The following is a 20,919-nucleotide window of genomic DNA, read 5'->3' as shown; positions in this document are numbered from 1 at the left end:
TTTCCATCTCACGATCTCGTTACTGAAGGATCCGGGCTCGAGCCCTGGCCTGTGCATGAGTGTTTGTAACCACTCTGCGCCCGTTTAATTTAATCAACGTTCATTGTCAAGTTAGGTAAAACGATGGAGGAGCAACGCTAAAAATATTAATAGTAATAATAATAATAATTTCCTTCCAGTGCATCTGGCACTGTGAATTCAGGAGTCCAGAATTCTCTGTTTATCATTGTCCCTCACGACTCCCATAAGTTGTTCATTAGCTACTTATCGCGATTAAATCTACACAGCTAGAAAAGTGGTGGTAGGTGGCAAAAATTAAATATTTTAAAGGGATAAACAGGTAACAAAACACACTTTTTGTAGTTCCTTCAATAATATTAATTTGGCTTTTTGAGTTCTAGGATACATTTCTCATTCCAAATTATTTCATTATTCACTGCAGAGTACAACACATAGGAAGAAGAATGCGCGCTCGTCACGGGTTCGAATCTCGGCCTGATTTTTTTTTTGTGAGGTGCCTTCATCAAACATGGCAGAAAAGCGAAAAGAAAAAGCATAATTTTTGTCTGCACATAATACGTTCCCATTTCATAAATAATAAAACTACATCCCATGTTATAGATACAAACTGTACAACGTGTAAAAAGAGAACATAAGTACTGCAGAAAAAATTCTCCTAAGTTCTTTAGAGGATTTACAAAATCGAAGGGAAACAAATCCCCTTATCTGTTCCCATATAGCCCAGTCAATAAAGGTTTCATGTCGGGAATAATTCCGTAAAAGCTGAATTTTGGTCAGTTGTTAGAACGCTACTAGTAATGCAAAATCCCAAAAGTCCCCGCCCCTCCTCGTGGTGCTTCCCCCCCAGCGCCCCCCAAACATCAATTTCGCAGACACAGTTATTGACCTATATCTCTGTAACGAGTGGTCGTAGGCAAGAAATCTTTTTTTTTTTTTTGTCTTAATCCTCATTAGATGGGCTACAAAAAGGATTCTGTTTAATTTTTCGATAATGTTGGTGGTTTTGCCGTAATTTAAAAAATAAACTTCAAAAAGTGATTTTTTTCTAGTACTTTCTGAAGTTTTTGCCTTGTAACTTTTGAACAAATTAAATGACCAAAAAATTGTTTCGAATAAAAGTTGTAGCCTAATTTATAAGCTTTAATACGATATCAGTTTTAATATATTTTAATAAAAGATGCGCCCTAAAATGTGTCTCCAAATGGAGGACAGCACCAAGAAAAGTGTCTCTTTATCACAGTCCGGCGGTTAAGTCCGAAATCATTGACTTTGTTACGGAGATATAGGTTTATAACTGAGAATCTGCGAAATTGATGTTGGGGGGGCGGGGGGAGCACCGCGAAGAGGGGCGGGGATTTTTGGGATTTTGCACTACTAGTAGTGTTCTAACAACTGACCAAAATTCAGCTTTTACGGAATTATTACCGACATTGGCCCTTTTTTGTCATTCATTGACTGGGCTAATAGGTGATAGACTGGGGGACCTGAAAACACGGGCTTTCAACCATTGCAGCGGGGGGGGGGGGTGAGGGGTAAGGGTGTTAGAGGCAGAAATCTTCCCTTTCTTTTCCGACGGCTGTTTCTACCTGGAACTGGTGAGGCGGAGGAAAAACCAGCTAAAGTAGCTCCTTCCAGCCTTGCCCACAGATCGCACCGAGGGACGAGAAGCCCGTGAAAAAAAGTGTTGCATGTCGGGAATAATTCCGTAAAAGCTGAACTGTGGCTTCAAGAAGACAATAAATATTGTGATTTGAAAATAATTAAGAGATGTGAGATTGATTGATCCATCTCTGCTAGACTTCTCAGTGCACGTCAATGCGTGGATTTTATCTTCAGTGCAAATTTTACTTGTTAAAGTAAAATTTTCCTGTGACAAGAAGTTAGAAATGCGGATTCGATATATTTTTGTTCCAAATGATGCACCTGCTTTAAAACCAACACTAAGCATTATATTTTAAGAAGTGTTGTTATTAATGAATATCGAGAATATCGCTTATGTCTTGTAAAGCAGTCGAAAACTTCACATTCCTCTCAGTAGAGCGCCAAACATGCATTCTCGCAACTTATCACTGCGAACGAAGCAGCAAGAAAATTTTTACATCCATTTATTTACAGGCTTCCAAGAATCTTAATTGAATGGGGTGTCAATAGTTTCTTAGGATCCTGAGATATTTAGTACTCTCCAGCTTCTCTTTAGGCACGTTTGGGGTCGAAAACGTGTGGATACCATATCGCTAAATACAGTCTCCAAAATTTAATGTTCGAACTTTCTCTCCACTACAGAAATCCCTTGACAATCTAAGATTTAACACTTTATCAAGAGCTTTCTATATCCCGCTTTAAATTTAATACTCAATCCTACCATCAAAATTTCCATGCCAATTTTAGACTTACTCTTGATACCAGTGGCGTCCCGTGAAGTAAATCGTTGGGTGTTCACACCCTGCCTAAATTAAGACAAAATTGTAACCCCCCCCCCTCACAGACCGAGATGTGCTACAATACAACACATAGAAAATCAATCGTTGATCACAATCACAGAGAAGAAAACGCTAAATGTGAATGACACTGATCAAGTGAGCATACAAAAAAGTTATACAAGAAATATGAATATAATAATGCATGTTTTATGAAGAATGCGAACCTGGGACCTTGTATTGTGCTAGCCACTCCGCCAGAGCGCCCAGCGAAGATCTTACGAAACACAAGTCAATTTTCATTTGTTTCGATTCAGAACCGGGGAGGGGCAAAGACAGTATATTTCCCTCTTCATATAAGGTTTAGCATAGTGCGGGAGCAAAAGACCCGCCCCCCCCCAAAAAAAAAATTGCCGCCTCTGTTTCGATTTATCGTTTCCACTTAACAACCCCGTCGCCCGTCAATACCCTCAAAAACACGGAAAAATTTCTAAGGTAAACAGTTTGAATTATTGAAATGCCTTTTTCTCTCCTTATTTAGTGTTGGAAATTATTTTACCTATTCCTAAGAATTAACCCCGCCACCATTTTCACTAACCATGATATGGACGAATTATTATTATTATTATTATTTTCAATTTCAATAGCAATTTGTAATTTCACAAGAGCTTTCCTATATTTCATTGATAAGTCTGGCAAAGCTCAAACTTCATGAAGCGAATTGCAATTTGCGATACTTAAAATTATTGTTTTGAAGTTTACCTGTAGGAGTTTATAAATATAAATATAATGGATATTTATCCATAATCGTTTACATGAGTACCAAGATAAATATTATTTTCTACTAGCAGTGTCTTTGTCTTCTTTCTTTTTGACTCGTCTACATTATCTAAAGGTTTAAGCAACACTTAAAATATCGATGTAAGTGTAAATATGCTCATTATATTGTTTGAAAACAAAACCTTCGCCATGCAACTGCAAGGGTTTGGGTGCGCGACAACGCGACAACTTCTTGCAATGAAGTTGTTGAAGTTTGCAGCCTTAATTTTTTGTGGAATTGAATGGAAAGTAAAGATATTAGGCAAAAACATCGAAAATCTTAGGAATTACTATAACAATGCAAACAGTGCTTAAATACGAAGGTCGCTATTTATATTTTGAGCCTAACAATGAAAAAACAGGAATTTGGCATTGAAAACTGCTTTATTGTTTTTCGAAGTATTCTCCTTTATGGTCAATACACTTTTGCATTCGTTCGAACCATTTGTCAAAGCAGTTTTTCCAATCTTCTTGAGACACCTCCATAATATGGTTTTTGAACGCATCAACGGCGTCTTCCGCCAACGAAAATCGTTGTCCACGCAATTTATTCTTGACATTCGGGAACAAGAAGAAATCATTGGGTGCCAAATCAGGACTGTACGGCGAATGACCCACCAATTCGATTTTTTGACTGTTTATAAAGTCGGTTGTTAGACGAGATGTGTGACAGCTGGCATTGTCTTGATGAAGAATGATCCGACGGCGTTTGTTTGTTTTCCGTATTTGACCGAAGACCTCTGGCAAACAAATTGTTGTGTACCATTCAGAGTTGACCGTTCTACGTTCCTCTAAAGGCACAGTTGCCACATGACCAGTTTTCCCGAAAAAAACAGGCGACCATTTGTTTCGATGTGCTTCGAGCGCGAACAACTTTTGTTGGATTGGGTTCATCTTGAAACACCCATACAGTCGACTGCTGTTTACGTTCCGGCTCATATGCATATATCCATGATTCGTCACCTGTTACAATCTTATATACGTCTTTTGAAGCACCACGATTGTATTTATTGAGCATTTGTTTGCACCAATTGACGCGAGCGTCTTTTTGAGTTTTTGTCAAATTGTGTTGGATCCAACGAGAACATACCTTTCTCACAGCTAAATGATCATGTAATATTTTATATATGCTGGTGGAACTAATGCCTATGGTTGCCTCAATCTCACAGTATGTCACATGACGATCTTGCAGTATTAGGTTTTGCACAGCATCAATGTTTTCTTGAACAACAACTGATTTTGGACGACCTTCACGAATCTCGTCGGTGAGCGAATGGCGGCCACGATTAAATTCGTTATACCAGCATTTCACAGTGGCAAAGGATGGGGCTTCATCGCCAAATGTGGAAGTAAGTTGATCGGTGCACTCTTGTCTTGATAGTCCACGTCGAAAATCGTAAAAAATCATCACACGAAAATGTTCACGAGTTAATTCCATTTTATTGTTGTCGCGCAATCTCCAAGGCAACATAAACAACACAAATGAAGCTATTGACAAAACATTTGAAGTACGTTATGGTCAATAATGCCAGACGATTCCATTCAAACGTCAAATCGCGCCTAACTTCAATCAGTGTTGCCAAGGCTCAAAATATAAATAGTGGCCCTCGTACTTAAATATCTTAAATACTGCTTCCTTTTCTCCAGTACAAAAGCTAAAGGAAACGAAAAATAAAATACTTGGGAATAGCAAAAAAATCGTGCCTTCGCCGCTATCCGCACCATCTGTTGACAGTTTCTTTCGGATGGAGCACGTGCTCCGAGTTACAGCTTTCCCCCTTGGTTTCTCTCGGCTTCTTCCGTGGAGCAGGAAGAATACAGCAGAGGGAGTTCATAGCGCCAGATGTTCCCCGGGCTCTCGCTGCCTAACCTGCTGAGCTTTTCTTGTCAACAGTCTAAGGAAATTGGTAAATTTGAAGCATTGTGAAGACTTCAGGAAGGAAATAAACTGCTTTGTAAAATAAGTATCTTGAAATGTAGTGTTTTATAAAGCAGAGAAGAAAACAAATTGAGGTTTTTCGTATTCAGTTGGGGGTTCGTGTGCTCCGTGAATCCCCTTCAGGTGATTCCTCTGGTTGATACTGAAAAGTGGATATTGCGTCCTCCAAAAATTAATTCTCAGTCTCCACACCAGAATTTCCGTAACAGTCTAAGACAATAGTAATACACAAGAATTGGATACCCCCTCAATTTAATGCTCAATCTCTCTCTAAATAAAATACCCGCCATTATCTAAGACCTAGACTTGGATACTGTCACCCCCAACATTTAATTCAGAACCCACGCCAAGTAAGGCCTAATATGTAAGAGTTGGATATCCCCCCCCCCCTTTTGATAATACCGTTAAACACTTTATTTTGTTCATGGAATGGATTAAATATGTTACACTTAAGGTGTAAAATTTGTACATATATTTTGGGAAAATATGTACATGTTGAATTTTATATTCGATGGCGCAGCCTGCACCATAATCCCCCCTGTGGGCACCCCATGGATGGTCCGATTCTAAAACCACGTGTGCACTAACAAGTAAGTGTCATTTCGGTGAAAATATTGTAAAAATTTCACGGCGCCCCTATAAGCCAGCCGCGGCGCACACTTTGGGAACCACTGACGTATGGTATTCTTTGGTATTTTGCCATTTGTATACTTTTATGCCCTTGGGTAAAGTAAAAACTACATCATTGGCCTTGCTCGGGGTTCGAACGCAATACACCAGGACAGTGTAGATGCGCTGCAACAGGGTGGTATTTGAAGGTGTTGGGGAGGGAATTTTCTCTGGTATTTGGAGAAGGGAACAATATATCCCGGTGTTTCGACAGCAATAAAACGATCCTGTGGATTTTTGCTATTTCTGGTTTTAAAAGCTAACCGCTACGCATTAAATGAAAAATGGAAATAGGTCTCAGCAGCGCATGTATTAAAAAATTTCCGAAGTTTTCTGCACTATAAGTGTCGGAAAATTATTGGAAATTGACATTTTCGTTCCAGAAATGCGATAACGTGTAGAATTTCGCAGCGTCAGGAAGTTCTAAACATTTTCCGTCTTTGTTGGGAAATGGCAAATGGTTCCTATTCTCACATCCCCTACTATTCACAATCACATGCGTCAGTCTTCCGTTATACGGTCGGTATAAAAAAGTATGTCGTTCAGTGACAAGAGAGAAGCTACTCATTACATTACATTCCCAGTCAGTGTTCTATCTTTAGGATAGTTGTATGAAATCACATATTACAGCCTAATTTGGATTGTCTACCTTTAGAAAACACTCGCTGAGATTACCTTTTTTATTTTTATGAAGTACAGTGCGTTCGTTTTGACTCCTGGCCGAGATAGCGCGTGACTGCAGAACCGCAAGGCACGTCGCGGATGCCGGCAGTTTCGACCCGTGACGTCCCGCTAATTTTTACGCACATATCTTTAACATGCAGAAAATTATATTTCTTGATTGATTGATTTGTTGTTTAAAGTGGGATCCGAACCACTTGTGCCTCCACTGGGAAAATTATATTTATATTGCATACCGAGTACTAACTTGTGTTGTTAATAAGAGTTGTTCAGAGTGATGGCCATGGCCGGATTAACCTATGGGCAACTGGGGCAATTGCCCCGGGGCCCCCACCAAAAAAATATTTTAACCAGCTGGCTATGCTTGTGAAAAATTACATAAGAAGTTGTATTTCAAAAATCAAAAGAACTGGATCCAATTGTAGCACAGCTCTCAGTCGATCTGTTTGTAGATATCTGAACGTCAGTATAGTTTATACCACGGATTGATTTGGCTGTGGTGCGGAAAAAAGGCACACTTATTCAAACAATGAATTCTCAGATACGATTAAGATAATAAATAATCCTACGAAGTACATAACTTTCTTTCGTTAACTGTGAGTTCTAAGCAGTTAGCAATGTCAACATCAGGAAGACATCCCAATGGAACTGTCTATGTATAATGTTAGAGGTACATATTTTTGGTTAATAAAAAAGCAAAATATCGGTACAAAAACAGAATCAATTTCGGGTTTAAAAGCGGTAAATAAAATGAAATTTCGTTGTTATAGCGGTGAAAAAGCGCCATATAAAATGACGTTTTGGTTTTAAAAAATGTGAATATAAAACCAAATTTGATGTATTACACAAAACAAACATATCCCTTCTAATACCTAGCACATTAAATCATTATCAGAATATAAAGTTTATTCCTGTATAAAGGGGTACATTTTTGCTTCTGAAATATTTACAGCAGAATTAATCAATTTTCCGTGAATTGCATAAGTTACAAGATACTTCAGACTTCAGAAAGTGTCGCGTCTGTATATAAACGGTAAATTTCGTGTTTAAAAGTCTATTTCGCATTTTGCAGTTCATTTCGCATCATTTCGTTACAAACAGGGTAGGAAAATGCTCCTCACACCTTTCAGAAACATGAAAAATTATCATTACAATGTGTTATTTCACATTTCGTGTTTTAGTCAAAAACGAAATATGCATGCCTCTAAAATATTGTATGTAAGGACCCGTTCCGCAGTACATTTCCTAATGTCGAAATTTTCTTTAGAATGTATTTGGTCTTAATGATAACAAACTGCAGCGGAGAAAGGTATATATATACAATTTACCGAACCCATAGCTGTGTTCAATGTTATCTACTGGTTATAATCAGGGCTAGGATTTATAGGTAAATACATACTTTTAGTTTGACGAAATATCGCTGAAATTTTGTGATATCTTTGCGAATAGTAATGTTTGTAGTGATTTAAGGTACATTTTAATGTCAATATTTTTCCATATTTCTAACTTTAATAAATACTTACTTTTACATATTTAAGGAAAATATACTTAATTTTACATATTTCAACAGGTTTAATTCACAAATTGTTCATACTTCATAATATTGGAATTGTTCAAAATAAATAAATTATGTGGCTCCAACAGCATTTCAACTCTTGGCTCGGGCACGCTTTCTTGTAGAAATTGCATAGAGGAGGCTGTCATTTTTGCTGCTTAATGCGATGCATATTGTTTTCTGTGTTAAAATTGCCATGCTTTGATGGGTGACCAAGTTCATAGCAGGGCCGGCGGAAGGGGAGGGCGAACCGTACCCCCCCCCCAGAGCGGCAAATTTTCAGGGCGGCAAAATTTGAAGAGAAGAAAAAAATAAGCCTATTGAAAACTGTGGTCGAGCGAGATATTCTTTTGCGCTTAATAGTATTGAAATAGCATAAGAAGTCTCATTATTTATTTTATATTTTGATGTTTTACTTAGGAATATATTGATTTTCAATTTCCCGTTCCAGCGTAATGACGGGGGGTTCGAAATGGTTTGGTATCTGCCGCCACCGCCCAGGGAGGCAAAATGACTAGCGCCGGCCCTGGTTCATAGCAAAAGAAAAAGCCGCGCAGCTTATCGTCTAGTGGCAGTATATGTTGTTATTGTTTTGGAAGCCGGCATCTTTTGTAAATGTACAACAAAGGCAACCGACTGTCGCCGATCACAGAGAGGAAATAATAATACTGCTTGAGGCGGAGTGTTGTGGTCCAATTGTCGCGGTTTAACACGTTGGCATGTTATTATCTGCCGTTGCAGTTCCGTACCAGTGTATACGGGTTTTGGGAGTGAACAGTTAGAACGCCACCAGTGCAATAATGCAATGGAAAATAATATATTTTTTTTATTTTGTTTGAAGTCACTCAAATAAGGAATCGTATGAAGAAGTCTTCTTTGCAGCATTTTTGATAATTTTACGTATGTGTTAGTTCATATTTTGCGAATTTTTAGTCCATATGGATGTAGCTACATACAAAGCCACTCGTTAGTACATATTAATCCTAGTCCTGGTATAATGCATGACTTTTAAAACTCAACGTTAGATAGACCTAAATTCTTTATTTTTCTTGTTGTACGTAACAGCTGTGCGTCGGCGCACTGCAGCGATTTTTCTATCTGCTCCATTAGCAACACTGCTTCTTGAGTTGTGTCGCGCATCGCACGGCAGAAATATCTGTGCTGGACTCTAACAGTTAGCATACTCTCCATTATTCTCCTTTGAAAAATAGCAACATCTGGAACAGGAGTGCGGTAAACACAATCTTTGACATGCCCCCAGGAGAAGAAATCCAAGGGTATGATATCAGGAGAGCACAGTGTCCAGGGAATAGGTTCATCACGGCCTATCCACCTGCCAGGGAAATGCCTATCCAGAAGACTTCGAACATCCTTGGACCAATGAGGGGGTGCCTGCCTCATCTTGTTGAAAAATTATGGTTGGCTGGAATTCCTCCAACTGAGGAAGAAGGTACTGTTCAAGCATGTCGCAGTAAATGTTACTGGTAATGGACTTCTCAGCAAAGATAAATAGACCTATCACTCTTATCACGCATCAGTCCATACCACACATTCAACTTTGGGCTATCATGTGTTCATGATTGGCATGAGGATTTTGCAAACCCCGTATCTCCATAAACAAACAAACCATCATTTTGCAATCAACAGCATTATTCTATTGCATGTAGTTTCCGAGCTATGTTTTTGTAATGGTATCGGGACTTAATGAACACCCTTATATCAAATCTCCAAGGAGTCCCGTTTTGATACCTTGTGGAGGCACATAGTGGTTCAGATCCCACTTTAAACTGTAGGTCCAGTTCCGATTAGCCTTTCTGTGCATCAAGTGGACTTAAAGCACCAACTCAAACAAACAAATATATCACATCTCAGCATTTAAGGGAGAATTCACACCGAAGAAACATGCAACATGCAACAAGCGACACGAGTGTTTCACACCGAAGAGACTAGATGCACGCGGCAAGCAACACTTGGTTTCTTTGCTCAGTTTGAATGATGGTACCGACATAATTGCATTAATCAGTTTATTAGTCACCCGAAAATAACGTAACAAGAGACATTGTTACATGGAAACTGCGTTGTAAAATTTGTGCAAGTTATGGAAACTTGGGAGAGGCATGTTGTGCACGAGAAAACTGAGAAATAATATGCACTGAAATCAAACTGTATACGCTAGACTTTTCAGCCTGAATAAAGCGAATACCTAAACACTAGAGAAATGGTTCTCAACCTTCTTGAAACCATGTCACGGTATTCTTTTTAAGTCAATGCCCTTAGCCGAAGAATTTTCCTCGTAAATCTTTACAGTATTGAAGATTTTATGCATGAATTAACATGTACCTATGAAATTAAATATTGATAAATAAATTCTAGCATAATCATAAGAGTAATAATAGTTTGATTACGTGTGTATATTTGTTGACAAATATAAAAATATATAAGACAAAGTGGTAACGTCGTCTCCTTGTAATTAAGTGATCCCGGGTTCGATAACCGGGGGAGGCACCGGGCAGATCCAGTTCCGATTAGTCTTTTTGTGCATAAAATGGACTTAAAAAACGAAAACTCACAAGTCAAATATGATATTGGGATTATGATAGTTGTCAACCAGTTTCGGCAGAACATTTCACAGCTCAGTATAGTTGATACGAAGGCACGGTATCGGGTCGCGGCCCGTGGTTGAAAAACAATTCACTAGAGTACTTTACCATGTTGACTAATATAGTTTGGACTAAAGTGCCTCCATAAGCTGACTTTTTCAAATAAAAGCAGTCAGGTAAATGGCCAAAACACGTCCTCTTTTCACGATGTTGAAGGCAAATTACAGCCGATAGATAACTGCATCAAAAAACTTGATAAAGCTAAATGAACGTTGTGTTTAAATCTTAATACATTGTTAAAACATTGTACATATCGATACTTTATTATATCAACAAATTAGAGGATCAAACATAATGCCGGTTGGGCTCTCTTCTAGAGTCTAAATACAGCTCGTTGGAATGAAGCATTCGCTGTGCATGCGCGAACAAGAAACTGAAGCAACACGATGCACGGTAATGGGAAAACGGCACAGTCCGAGAGGCACGTAAGCGACATGCGACACGTGCATCTTGCCGTGTTTCTTCGGTTCGAAAGGTTGCATTGATTACTGAGTGTTGGCTTCCAAGCGACACGTGTTTCGTGTTGCATGTTGCGTGTCGCGTGTTTCTTCGGTGTGAATTATCCCTAAGGGTTGACCCATGCAGATCTATATATTGTGGAAAGACTCATGGGAGACTTTGTAAAACGGTAAAACTTATTCCAGACGTCTGTATTTGGCCAAGCAACAAAACACTACACAAGCTTAACATTCCAGCAATAGCGGAAGCATAAGACTTCAGGAGACGTCACCTGACGTCTGCTTACATCTGCGTGGCCAAGAGGTAAGATGTACAAGAACGACATCCCTAGATTCCTTCCACTCTCTGCCGAGGGCTTGTTAGGGAGATTGTATGGGGAACATAAATGTACCTTGCTCTATCATCTGGTCCCTAAAGCGTTCACTAGTTCGATGCCCGCATTTTATGCTCATGAATCCAGTGAACGCATCAATATAGACTCTAAAAATGGGCCTTTTTTGTGGAGCGTCTATATATAGACTGTATTTAAAAATTAACGGTTCTTGTATTGTGGCAAGTCATTTTTTAGAGACAACACTTTTTCATGCTATTATTAGACTATGTAGGCTATTGGCAATAAAAAAATCCATTGTTGATGCTTTCTCAGTTCCGGAAAAATATTTTTTTTGCAAAGTAGAATTAGAGCTGCGGTGATCTAGTTGGTTGGGTGTCTGACTGCCATGTGGAAGACCCATTTTCGATTCCTGGGGTGGATGTTCTGAGGTCAGAATTTTACCAGCCTAATCCCTGCATAAAGTAGCTCTGGATCTCACCCAGCCTCAAATCAATGTGTATCTGGGCAGGGTGGCGACAGACCTGGAAAACCGGGAAAGGTCAGGGAATTTGAGGTGACAAAAAAGGTCAGGGAATTTCGTCTTCATATATTTTTTTTCTTTCGTTATGGAACTGTGCACGGGAACAGGAAATCTCGTTCGTAAGTTTCGGCCTCAACTTTTAGGCCACTTTTATGCGCAACACAACCACGGCGCCAGAAACCAGTGATGACAGGAGGAGAGAGAGAGAAATTTCTCTCGCCCGGGTTTCTAGGCGGGAATTTTAAATTCGAACACTCTTTGGAGGAAAATTGTTATAACTCGGGCACTATGGGAGTAATCTACTTCGGATAACTTTTGTTTTCCAGATAAAACATCAGCGCATGTAATCGTGTACAATTCAGAACCCTGAACCGAGGAAGGGGGTTTGGGGGGCGCGACCCCCGAAGTTCAATGAAAAAACCATAAAAATCTTGAGTTTGCTCCATCTTCTCCCGCTATTTGGGAAGAAGGCGCGAACTTTAGTGTTCTTTTCAAAGAATGGACATTTCTCAAGAGAATGAAACATGTTTTATATTCTTGGGTGCTATACAAGTTGAATAATAAGCCATAATGTGATTTTTTTTTCTTACGAAAAATAGGTAATTTGCATTTTTGGAGGAAAATTGTTATAACTCGGACACTATGGGAACAATCTACTTCGGATAAGTTTTGTTTTGCAGCTAAAACACCAGAGCATGCAACCGTGTACAATTCAGAACGCCGAACCGAGGAAGGGGGTTTGGGGGCGCAACCCCCGAATTTGTTTTACGAAAAATAGGTAATTTGTATTTTTGGAGGAAAATTGTTATAACTCGGACACTATGGGTACAATCTACTTCGGATAAGTTTTGTTTTGCAGCTAAAACACCAGAGCATGCAACCGTGTACAATTCAGAACGCCGAACCGGGGAAGGTGGGTTTCGGGTCGCGACCACCGAATTTCAATAATAAAAAAAAAATCTGGAGTTTGCCCCCCTCTTCTCTCGCTATTTTGGGGAGAAAGCGCAAACCTTAGTATTCTCTTCAAAGAATGGACGTTTCCAAAGAGATTGAAACTCTGTTCAGAAATGTGGCATGGATATGTTGCGGAGAGGGGGTAGGTTGGTCATCAATATGAATTTCCCAGGCTTGCTCCAGACCTGTGTCAGAGTTTCCACCCAAACATAAGAGTATGAAGGTACAAAAAGCACATTCATTTCGTAATCAGCACCATGATACCATATGGTATCATCGGGGGAGTAAAGGTTAAGCCTTTAAATATGCATTGAATTATCATTTTGTCTTGTCGGTATGGGAGTCGTAAGGGGACTTATCAACAGATGGAGGGGATAAGAGCGGCTGGCGCCGTCCGATAGCTGTCGGACGTCGTAGTAAGGCATTTTGTTGGGCAAACTGAAGGAACATGGAAACAAATAGGTTCCATTGATACATACGATTTTTGTCGAATATCGTCACCCGACAAAATATCTCACTACAACAAAACAAGAAGGGCTTGTGACTGCAAGTATGCTGCTGGAATTTTATTACTCTTTTGGCTCACTTCACCTTATTTAATGTAGCAGTGCTTACGAAGGTTTTCTTTCATCATCCTGACGTATTACTGGTTTCGCACAAGTTAACATACGTTTACAATGACATTGCACTATTCTTAGATATCAAGAAGAATCCAACAAAACGGGATATATATTGAATACCATCACGAAAAAGTGAAACATAAATCTGCATTGGTGAACGTTATAAAAATTGGCAAGTGCATGCTCCCAACCTCAAATTTACTGCAACACTAGTATTGCAATGAAATTAACGCCACTCTCTGTCCTGTCTGTTTAAACTCGTGAGAGATGGTCAATCTCTCACTGAGTAAGGTTAATGTCCAATATTATGAAATAAAATACTAATAATAAAGACGTAAATATTTTAATATCATATTTACTCGAATCATTCAATCATAAAAAAATCACTTTCTTCAAGAATTGACTGTTCTCTGCCAGCCATGCTAAATTTTCTCTTTCCATCTACTGATTTATACGAGGGATGGCCAGAAAGTAATTTCCGATTAGTAGGAACATTGATTTTTCGCAAACGCCAAAACCGTGAAAAATGTTCATTGCTGCGAAGTTATTTTTAGGAATATGTAGTGATGTCTGGACATATTTTTCGCCCGTTCGAAATATCAAAATAATGTAAATTTGGCATAAAATTCGAATTGTTTGCGTTTTCAGCGATGTTTTTAAAGAAATGTCCTAAAACAGGGTGGCGACAGACCTGGAAAACCGGGAAAAGTCAGGGAATTTGAGGTGTCAAAAAAGTCAGGGAAATGTCAGGGAATTTCGTCTTCATTGACCTTTTTTTTAATTATTTATTTATTTAAAGATATCTTTATGGAACTCTGCACGGGAACAGGAAATCTCGTTCGTAAGTTTCGGCCTCAACTTTTAGGCCCCTTTTATGCGCAACACAACCACGCCACCAGAAACCAGTATGGCAGGAGGAGGAGAGAGGGAGAGATTTCTCTCGCCCCGGCTTCTCAGCGGGAATTTTAAATTCGAACACTCTTGGGAAGAATATTGTTATAACTCGAGCACTATGGGAGCAATCTACTTCGGATAAGTTTTGTTTTTCAGCTAAAATATCAGCGCATGCAACCGTGTACAATTTAGAACACCGGACCGAGGAAGGGGGGCTTGGGGGCAAGTCCCCCGAATTTCAATGGAAAAAACATAAAACTCTGGAGTTTGCCCCCCCCCCTTCTCCCGCTATGTTGGGGAGAAGGCACGAACTTTAGTATTCTTTTCAAAGAATGGACATTTCTCAAGAGAATGAAATATGTTTCATGTTTTTGTGTGCCATACAAGTTGAATAATAAGCCAAAATGTTAAACTCTGTCCTGTTTTTTACGAAAAATAGGTAATTTGCATATTGCTCAGAAAATTGTTAAAACTCTGGCACTATGAGAGCAATCTACTTCGGATAAGTTTTGTTTTGCAGCTAGAGCATCAGTGCATGCAACCGTGTACAATTCAGAACGCCGAACAAAGGAAGGGGGTTTTTGGGGGGCGCGACCCCCGAATTTCAATGGAAAGGAACATAAAAATCTGGAGTTTGTCCCCTCTTCTGCCACTATTTTGGGAGAAGGCGCAAACTTTAGTATTCTTTTTAAAGAATGGACATTTCTCAAGAGAATGAAACATGTTTCATGTTCTTGTGTGCCATACAAGTTGAATAATAAGCCAAAATGTGATTTTTTTTACGAAAAATCTGTGATTTGCATTTTTGGAGGTAAATTGTTATAACTCGGGCACTATGGAAGCAATCTACTTCGGATAAGTTTTGTTTTGCAGCTAGAACATCAGAGCATGCAACCGTGTACAGTTCAGAACGCCGGAGCGAGGAAGAGGGGCTTGGGGGTGCGACCCCCGAATTTCAATGAAAGAAAAAACAAAAATCTGGAGTTTGCCCCCTCTTCTCCTGCTACTTTGTGGAGAATTCGCAAACCTTAGTATTTCCTTCAAAGAATGGACGTTTCCAAAGAGAATGAAACATGTTTCATGTTTTTGGGTGCCATACAAGTTGAATAATAAGCCAAAATGTGATTTTTTTTAACGAAAAATTGTTAATTTGCATTTTTGGAGGAAAATAGTTATAACTCTGGCACTATGGGAGCAATCTACTTCGGATAATTTTTGTTTTGCAGCTAGAACATCAGAGCATGCATACGTGTACAATTCATAAAGCCGAACCAAGGAAGGGGGGTTTGGGGGAGCGACCACTTAATTTCAATGAAAGGAAACAACATAAAAATCTGGAGTTTGCCCCCTCTTCTCCCACTATTTTGGGGAGAAGGCTCAAACCTTAGAATTCTCTTCAAGGGATGGACGTTTCCAAAGAGATTGAAACATGTTTCATGTTCGTGGGTGCCATACAAGTTGAATAATGAATGAAAATGTGAAACACTGTTCGGAAATGTGCCATGGATTGCTGAGAGGGGGGAGGTTGGTCATCAATATGAATTTCCCAGGCTTGCTCCAGATCTGTGTCAGAGTTTCCACCCAAACATAAGAGTATAAAGGTCCGAAAAGCACATTCATTTCGTAATCAGCACCATGATACTATATGGTATCATCGGGCCAGTACGACCGTACTCTGATAATACCATATGGTATCATCGGGGGGAGTAAAGGTTAAGCCTCTAAATATTAAGTGGAAAATGCATTGAATTATCATTTTTTCTTATCCATATGGGAGTAGTAAGGGGACTTGTCAACAGATGGAGGGAATAAAAGCGGATTGTGCCGTCCGATAGTTGTCAGATGTCATAGTAAGGCATTTTGTTGGACAAACTGAAGGAACATGGAAACAAATAGGTTCCATTGGTGCATACGATTTTTGTCGAATATCGCCACCCGACAAAGTATCTCACTACAACATGCGACAGAAATTGCATGGACTGCAACATCCAACAAAAATCGAATGCATAAACAAGAAGAGCTTTAGACTGCAAATATACTGCTGGTAATTTATTACTCTTCTGGCTCACTTCACCTTATTTAATGTGCAGTGCTTACAAAGGTTTTCTTTCATCATCCTGATGTATTACTTGTTTCGCACAAGTTAACATACGTTTACAATGATATTGCACTATTCTTAGATATCAAGAAGAATCCAACCAAACGGGATATATATTCAATACTATCACGAAAAAGTGAAACATAAATTGCATTGGTGAACGTTATAAAAATTGGCAAGTGCATGCTCCCAACCTCAAATTTACTGCAACACTAGTATTGCAATGAAATTAACGCCACTCTCTGTCCTGTCTGTTTAAACTCGTGAGAGATGGTCCTATCTGAGTAAGGATAAAAAAGTAAAAGATAATGCCAATTTTTGGTGCCATAATATATCAGTATCTGTCACGTGAGATTGATTGATTTAAATTTTTTGGTTGCGTCGCCACTTATGATCATTATGCACCCTTCAGTATATACGAGGAAAATTCCATTATCTAAAATTTTTACCTAAAAATTAAAAAAGGGTTATGGAAAATAACTTTCCCAAAATAACTTTCAAGATATCAAACTCTCACGAAGAGGCGTAAGCCATGTGACTTACAATTTGAAACAGTAGTTTAAAAACACCATGAAGGTATAATTTCAGATATTTGCCAGAAAATGCGCTAAAATGAAATTGTGAATTTTGGGGAAAATGACACAGTATAGTAAAAAATAAAAAATAAGAAAATACACCAATTTGAAAAAAAAATAACAAAATATCGAGGTCCCTACTGATTAGGCATAAATAAAACAAGAATATCAGATGTAATTTGTTGCATTAGTAATAGAGAGTCCTAACCTAATGATTGGCATAATCACCACCGTTGTTCTGGCATTTGTCGTAGCATGGCAGGGGTCCCGGGTTCGATACCCGGTGGAAGCACAAGTGGTTCGGATCCCACTTTAAACTGTAGGTCCAGTCCCGATTAGCCTTACTGTGCATAAAGTGGACTTAAAACACCAACTCAAACCAAACTCGTAGCATGGCACTAAATTTTGTATGCCCATGGTATATGTGTCTGACAGCAAAGACTGGAAGTATCTCTACCGCAGTGTAGCGGTCAAATCCTTGCCCTGCCAGAAACCTCTTCAGTTAAACAAAGATATGAAAGTCGGTACATTCAAGGCCAGGGCTGTACAGGGAGTAGTCCAAGATCTCTCACCTGAAGTGATGCAAAGGGCCCGTGTGTATGGGGTTGTGCACATTCGATTGGCCATCCGTGAATTGTCTGCACCATCATCTGACCATACTATCACTCGCGACGTCCGGTCTGCACACCTCACACGATTGCTGGTGGCTCTGTGCCAAATTCTGAGCGTGCAATGTAGGCTACATCGCAGTCCGTGGGAGACTGTGTGAGAGCTGCAATCTTTAAACTAGAACTGTCCTAAAACGGCTGCATTGCAACTGTACCAGATTACAGCTACATGCCACTTCTTCCTGCCTGCATGTGTGTGTGTCGCTCTCCGACCACTAGTGCTGCGTACCATTGGAGCTTTTTTCAGGATGCCCCTCGTATATGAACTTTCAGAAGCTTTTATTATTAGAGTGTTCCTGTTTTAATGTGTGGTTAGCTAAATCAGGTACCTATACAATGCAATTCTATAAATTCCTTGCGTTAAATTTCTAATATTTACATACCATTTTTGTCAGCATTAATGGTATAACTGCATGTTGTCAGTTTCACAGTACTTCATTTGGATATACTGTACTGAAGCAGAAATCCCATTGATAATGTAAGGAAATATGACACTTTATTTTGTTCGATTCAATTGTTTTACTTATATGCAAGAGTTAGGTTGTTTGCTTTACAGAGAAGAGAGAAGTAGCTTTATGCATTGAAAAATGAGTCCGCACTCATGGTTCTTGCAAGCAGAGAGTTCCAAGCCTCAGTGGAAATATCAACATATAATACCGAGAATGTATAAGGAGATTGATAAATTACAAATTGTTTTTCTTAATCAGTCACTCTTCACTCATATCTCATTTAGTCGTAACTTTAAAAATAATCAAGTATTTTATTTTAAACTTACTGCGTATGACAAAATTCCGTAATCCTTCCCTAGCTTGTGAATTGTAATAATTTTACAAATTCACAATTTTTCAGTTTGAATTCAAATCATAGACAATGCAGAAATTAAATCAATTTCATAGAAGATAATATTGGTACTTAACAACACCATACGTGGATCTGTATGAGTTTATTATTTCTATTTGCAAAAACATCGATTTAGTTTAGTTTGTAATTGTCAGGGAAAAATATAAATTATGTCCTGGAAAAGTCAGGGAATTTCATTTCTGCTTGTTTGTAGCCACCCTGTCTGGGGCAACTCTGGAGGGTAAAGGCAGCCAGAGCATGGTGCTGATCACATCACCATCAAAATTTGCTGAGATCGAGAATATGTACTGGGAGTGTGGGGCCCTACCCTCACATACCCAAAATGTGCCTTCATGGGATATTTGCTGTATGCAGGGGGAACCTTACCTTCGACCTTACCTAATGTGGAATGTTTATTTGCAGCAGAATGTCTATATAGATTGTTTTCCTTAGCTTCATTTTGCACCAAGTCTTTTTATAGTTAGTTTTTGCATTATTTACGATGACACGAATTTGCGGTTGTGTCTATGTATAGATGATTTTTTTTGGTCGAAATTCCCTTCAACGCCGCCACAGGGAAAGGGTTAATCACTGATGGCAGCCCCATAGCTAGATATTTTGGCACCCTAGGCAGGATTGTGTTTTGGTGCCCCCACTCCTGCACACTACAGATCACCCGACATTTTATGTGCATGCTTCAATATGTTTTTTTCTTAAGCCATGGTTTGTGATATTTATGCCCTACAAATCTTGAAATGAAGAAACAAAGGAGATCTCATTAATAATGTAGGTTATATGTATTTAATGATTCATAATTCATATTTCTGATTTTAGAAGAAAAGTTTAGCATATTTAGGAACATTTCAGGTATAGCTTAGTGTTTTAAGAACATCTTTCGAAATGTACTATTTGGAAAACAGAAAATTCCAGCCGTGTGTTACCAGAATATAGCTTACCTGTGCCATGTGTAAATCTCTCCATTACATATTTTGACTCCATTTTTTTTTAATTAAAGCTTTGAATGGCACCCTAGGCTTCACCCCCTCTCCAGCCTACCCCCCTCTCTATGGGCCTGGCTGAGGGGGGTGGATTCCATATACCAAGTGACTGATATTTCTCATTTTCAAGTATGTTAATTGATAATATTGTTTTAAATGATTCAGGGAGAGACTATTGTTTTAAGTGATTCAGGGTGAGAGTGCTTAATTTCACACATCAAGAACAGGGTCAATGGAAGTGAGTATTTCAAAAATTTTCAGCTGTGGAGGCAGGAGATTCAGTGAGTTCTGAACTCACCAGATGGTAATTTCACAGAGTGGCAGCAGCATATTTACGGAATTATCAGACTGAGCTACCCACAAGATTCTGCAAATTACACACATTTAAGTTATAATATACCAGTTTTTTGTGCAGTTTGTGTATTACATGTGATAAAAGAAGAACTAAGTTGTGAAGAAAAATGCCTGCTTTGAAATTATGATGGTAAATATAAGAAATGTGTATCAAGAACAATAAATATCCAAAAATGTACAATGTTAACTGTGCTGCTGCAACTTGTGAATGCATAAAATGTATTATTTTAATTATTTAACATTACTCTTCCTCTTCAAACCATTAATAAATAGTTTTGTAGTTAACTGCTTACATGCATATGTTTCTATTGTTGTCTCCAATGTAACTGTTTATTTCGTAATATAGGGAAAGGTTAGTCAGTATACATTCAGTACAGACCAATAAAAGGATATCATTGTATTGGTTTATCTGATTTCTCTATAATAGAACATACGTTAGTGCACATTTCAGCAATTTGTTATTAATTTTATAAATATGAAAGTGTAATTCTTATACCTTGGTTTTGTAAAGTTAATGTCTCAATACAAAGTTTCTTGTTGAAAGCAAATTGTATTATACAGTCAACCTGTTACATCAAGGAGGTAAGCAAATGAGCTACGTAGCTATTCTCATTCTTAGGGAACATTGGAATTTTAGGTCAGATTTCTACAATATGTGTATCACTATCGGCAAAAATTTCAGACCAAACAATCCCTAGTCTTTGTCATTAGATATAGGATGGCCCAAGAAAAGATAACTGATATAGCGGCTACAGTCAATTACCGTTTCTTGGGCCACTCTGTATTATGTAAATGTTTTACATTTATAGCTGTTGAGAAACAGATATACTACAACTCTCATTTT

The 20,919-nt window shown here is 38.6% G+C and overlaps 1 protein-coding gene across 1 annotated transcript in view; it reads left to right on the top strand.

Moving 5' to 3' along the window:
- The window catches only part of GluProRS (Glutamyl-prolyl-tRNA synthetase), a 162,211-nt gene that overhangs the window by 72,560 nt on the left and 68,732 nt on the right, over window positions 1–20,919 (top strand). The window lies entirely within an intron of this gene.

The sequence above is a fragment of the Lepisma saccharinum genome, chromosome 3, assembly GCF_977018435.1.
Source record: "Lepisma saccharinum chromosome 3, izLepSacc3.1, whole genome shotgun sequence".
NCBI lineage: Eukaryota > Metazoa > Arthropoda > Insecta > Zygentoma > Lepismatidae > Lepisma > Lepisma saccharinum.
This window is presented reverse-complemented; position numbering and strand designations above follow the sequence as displayed.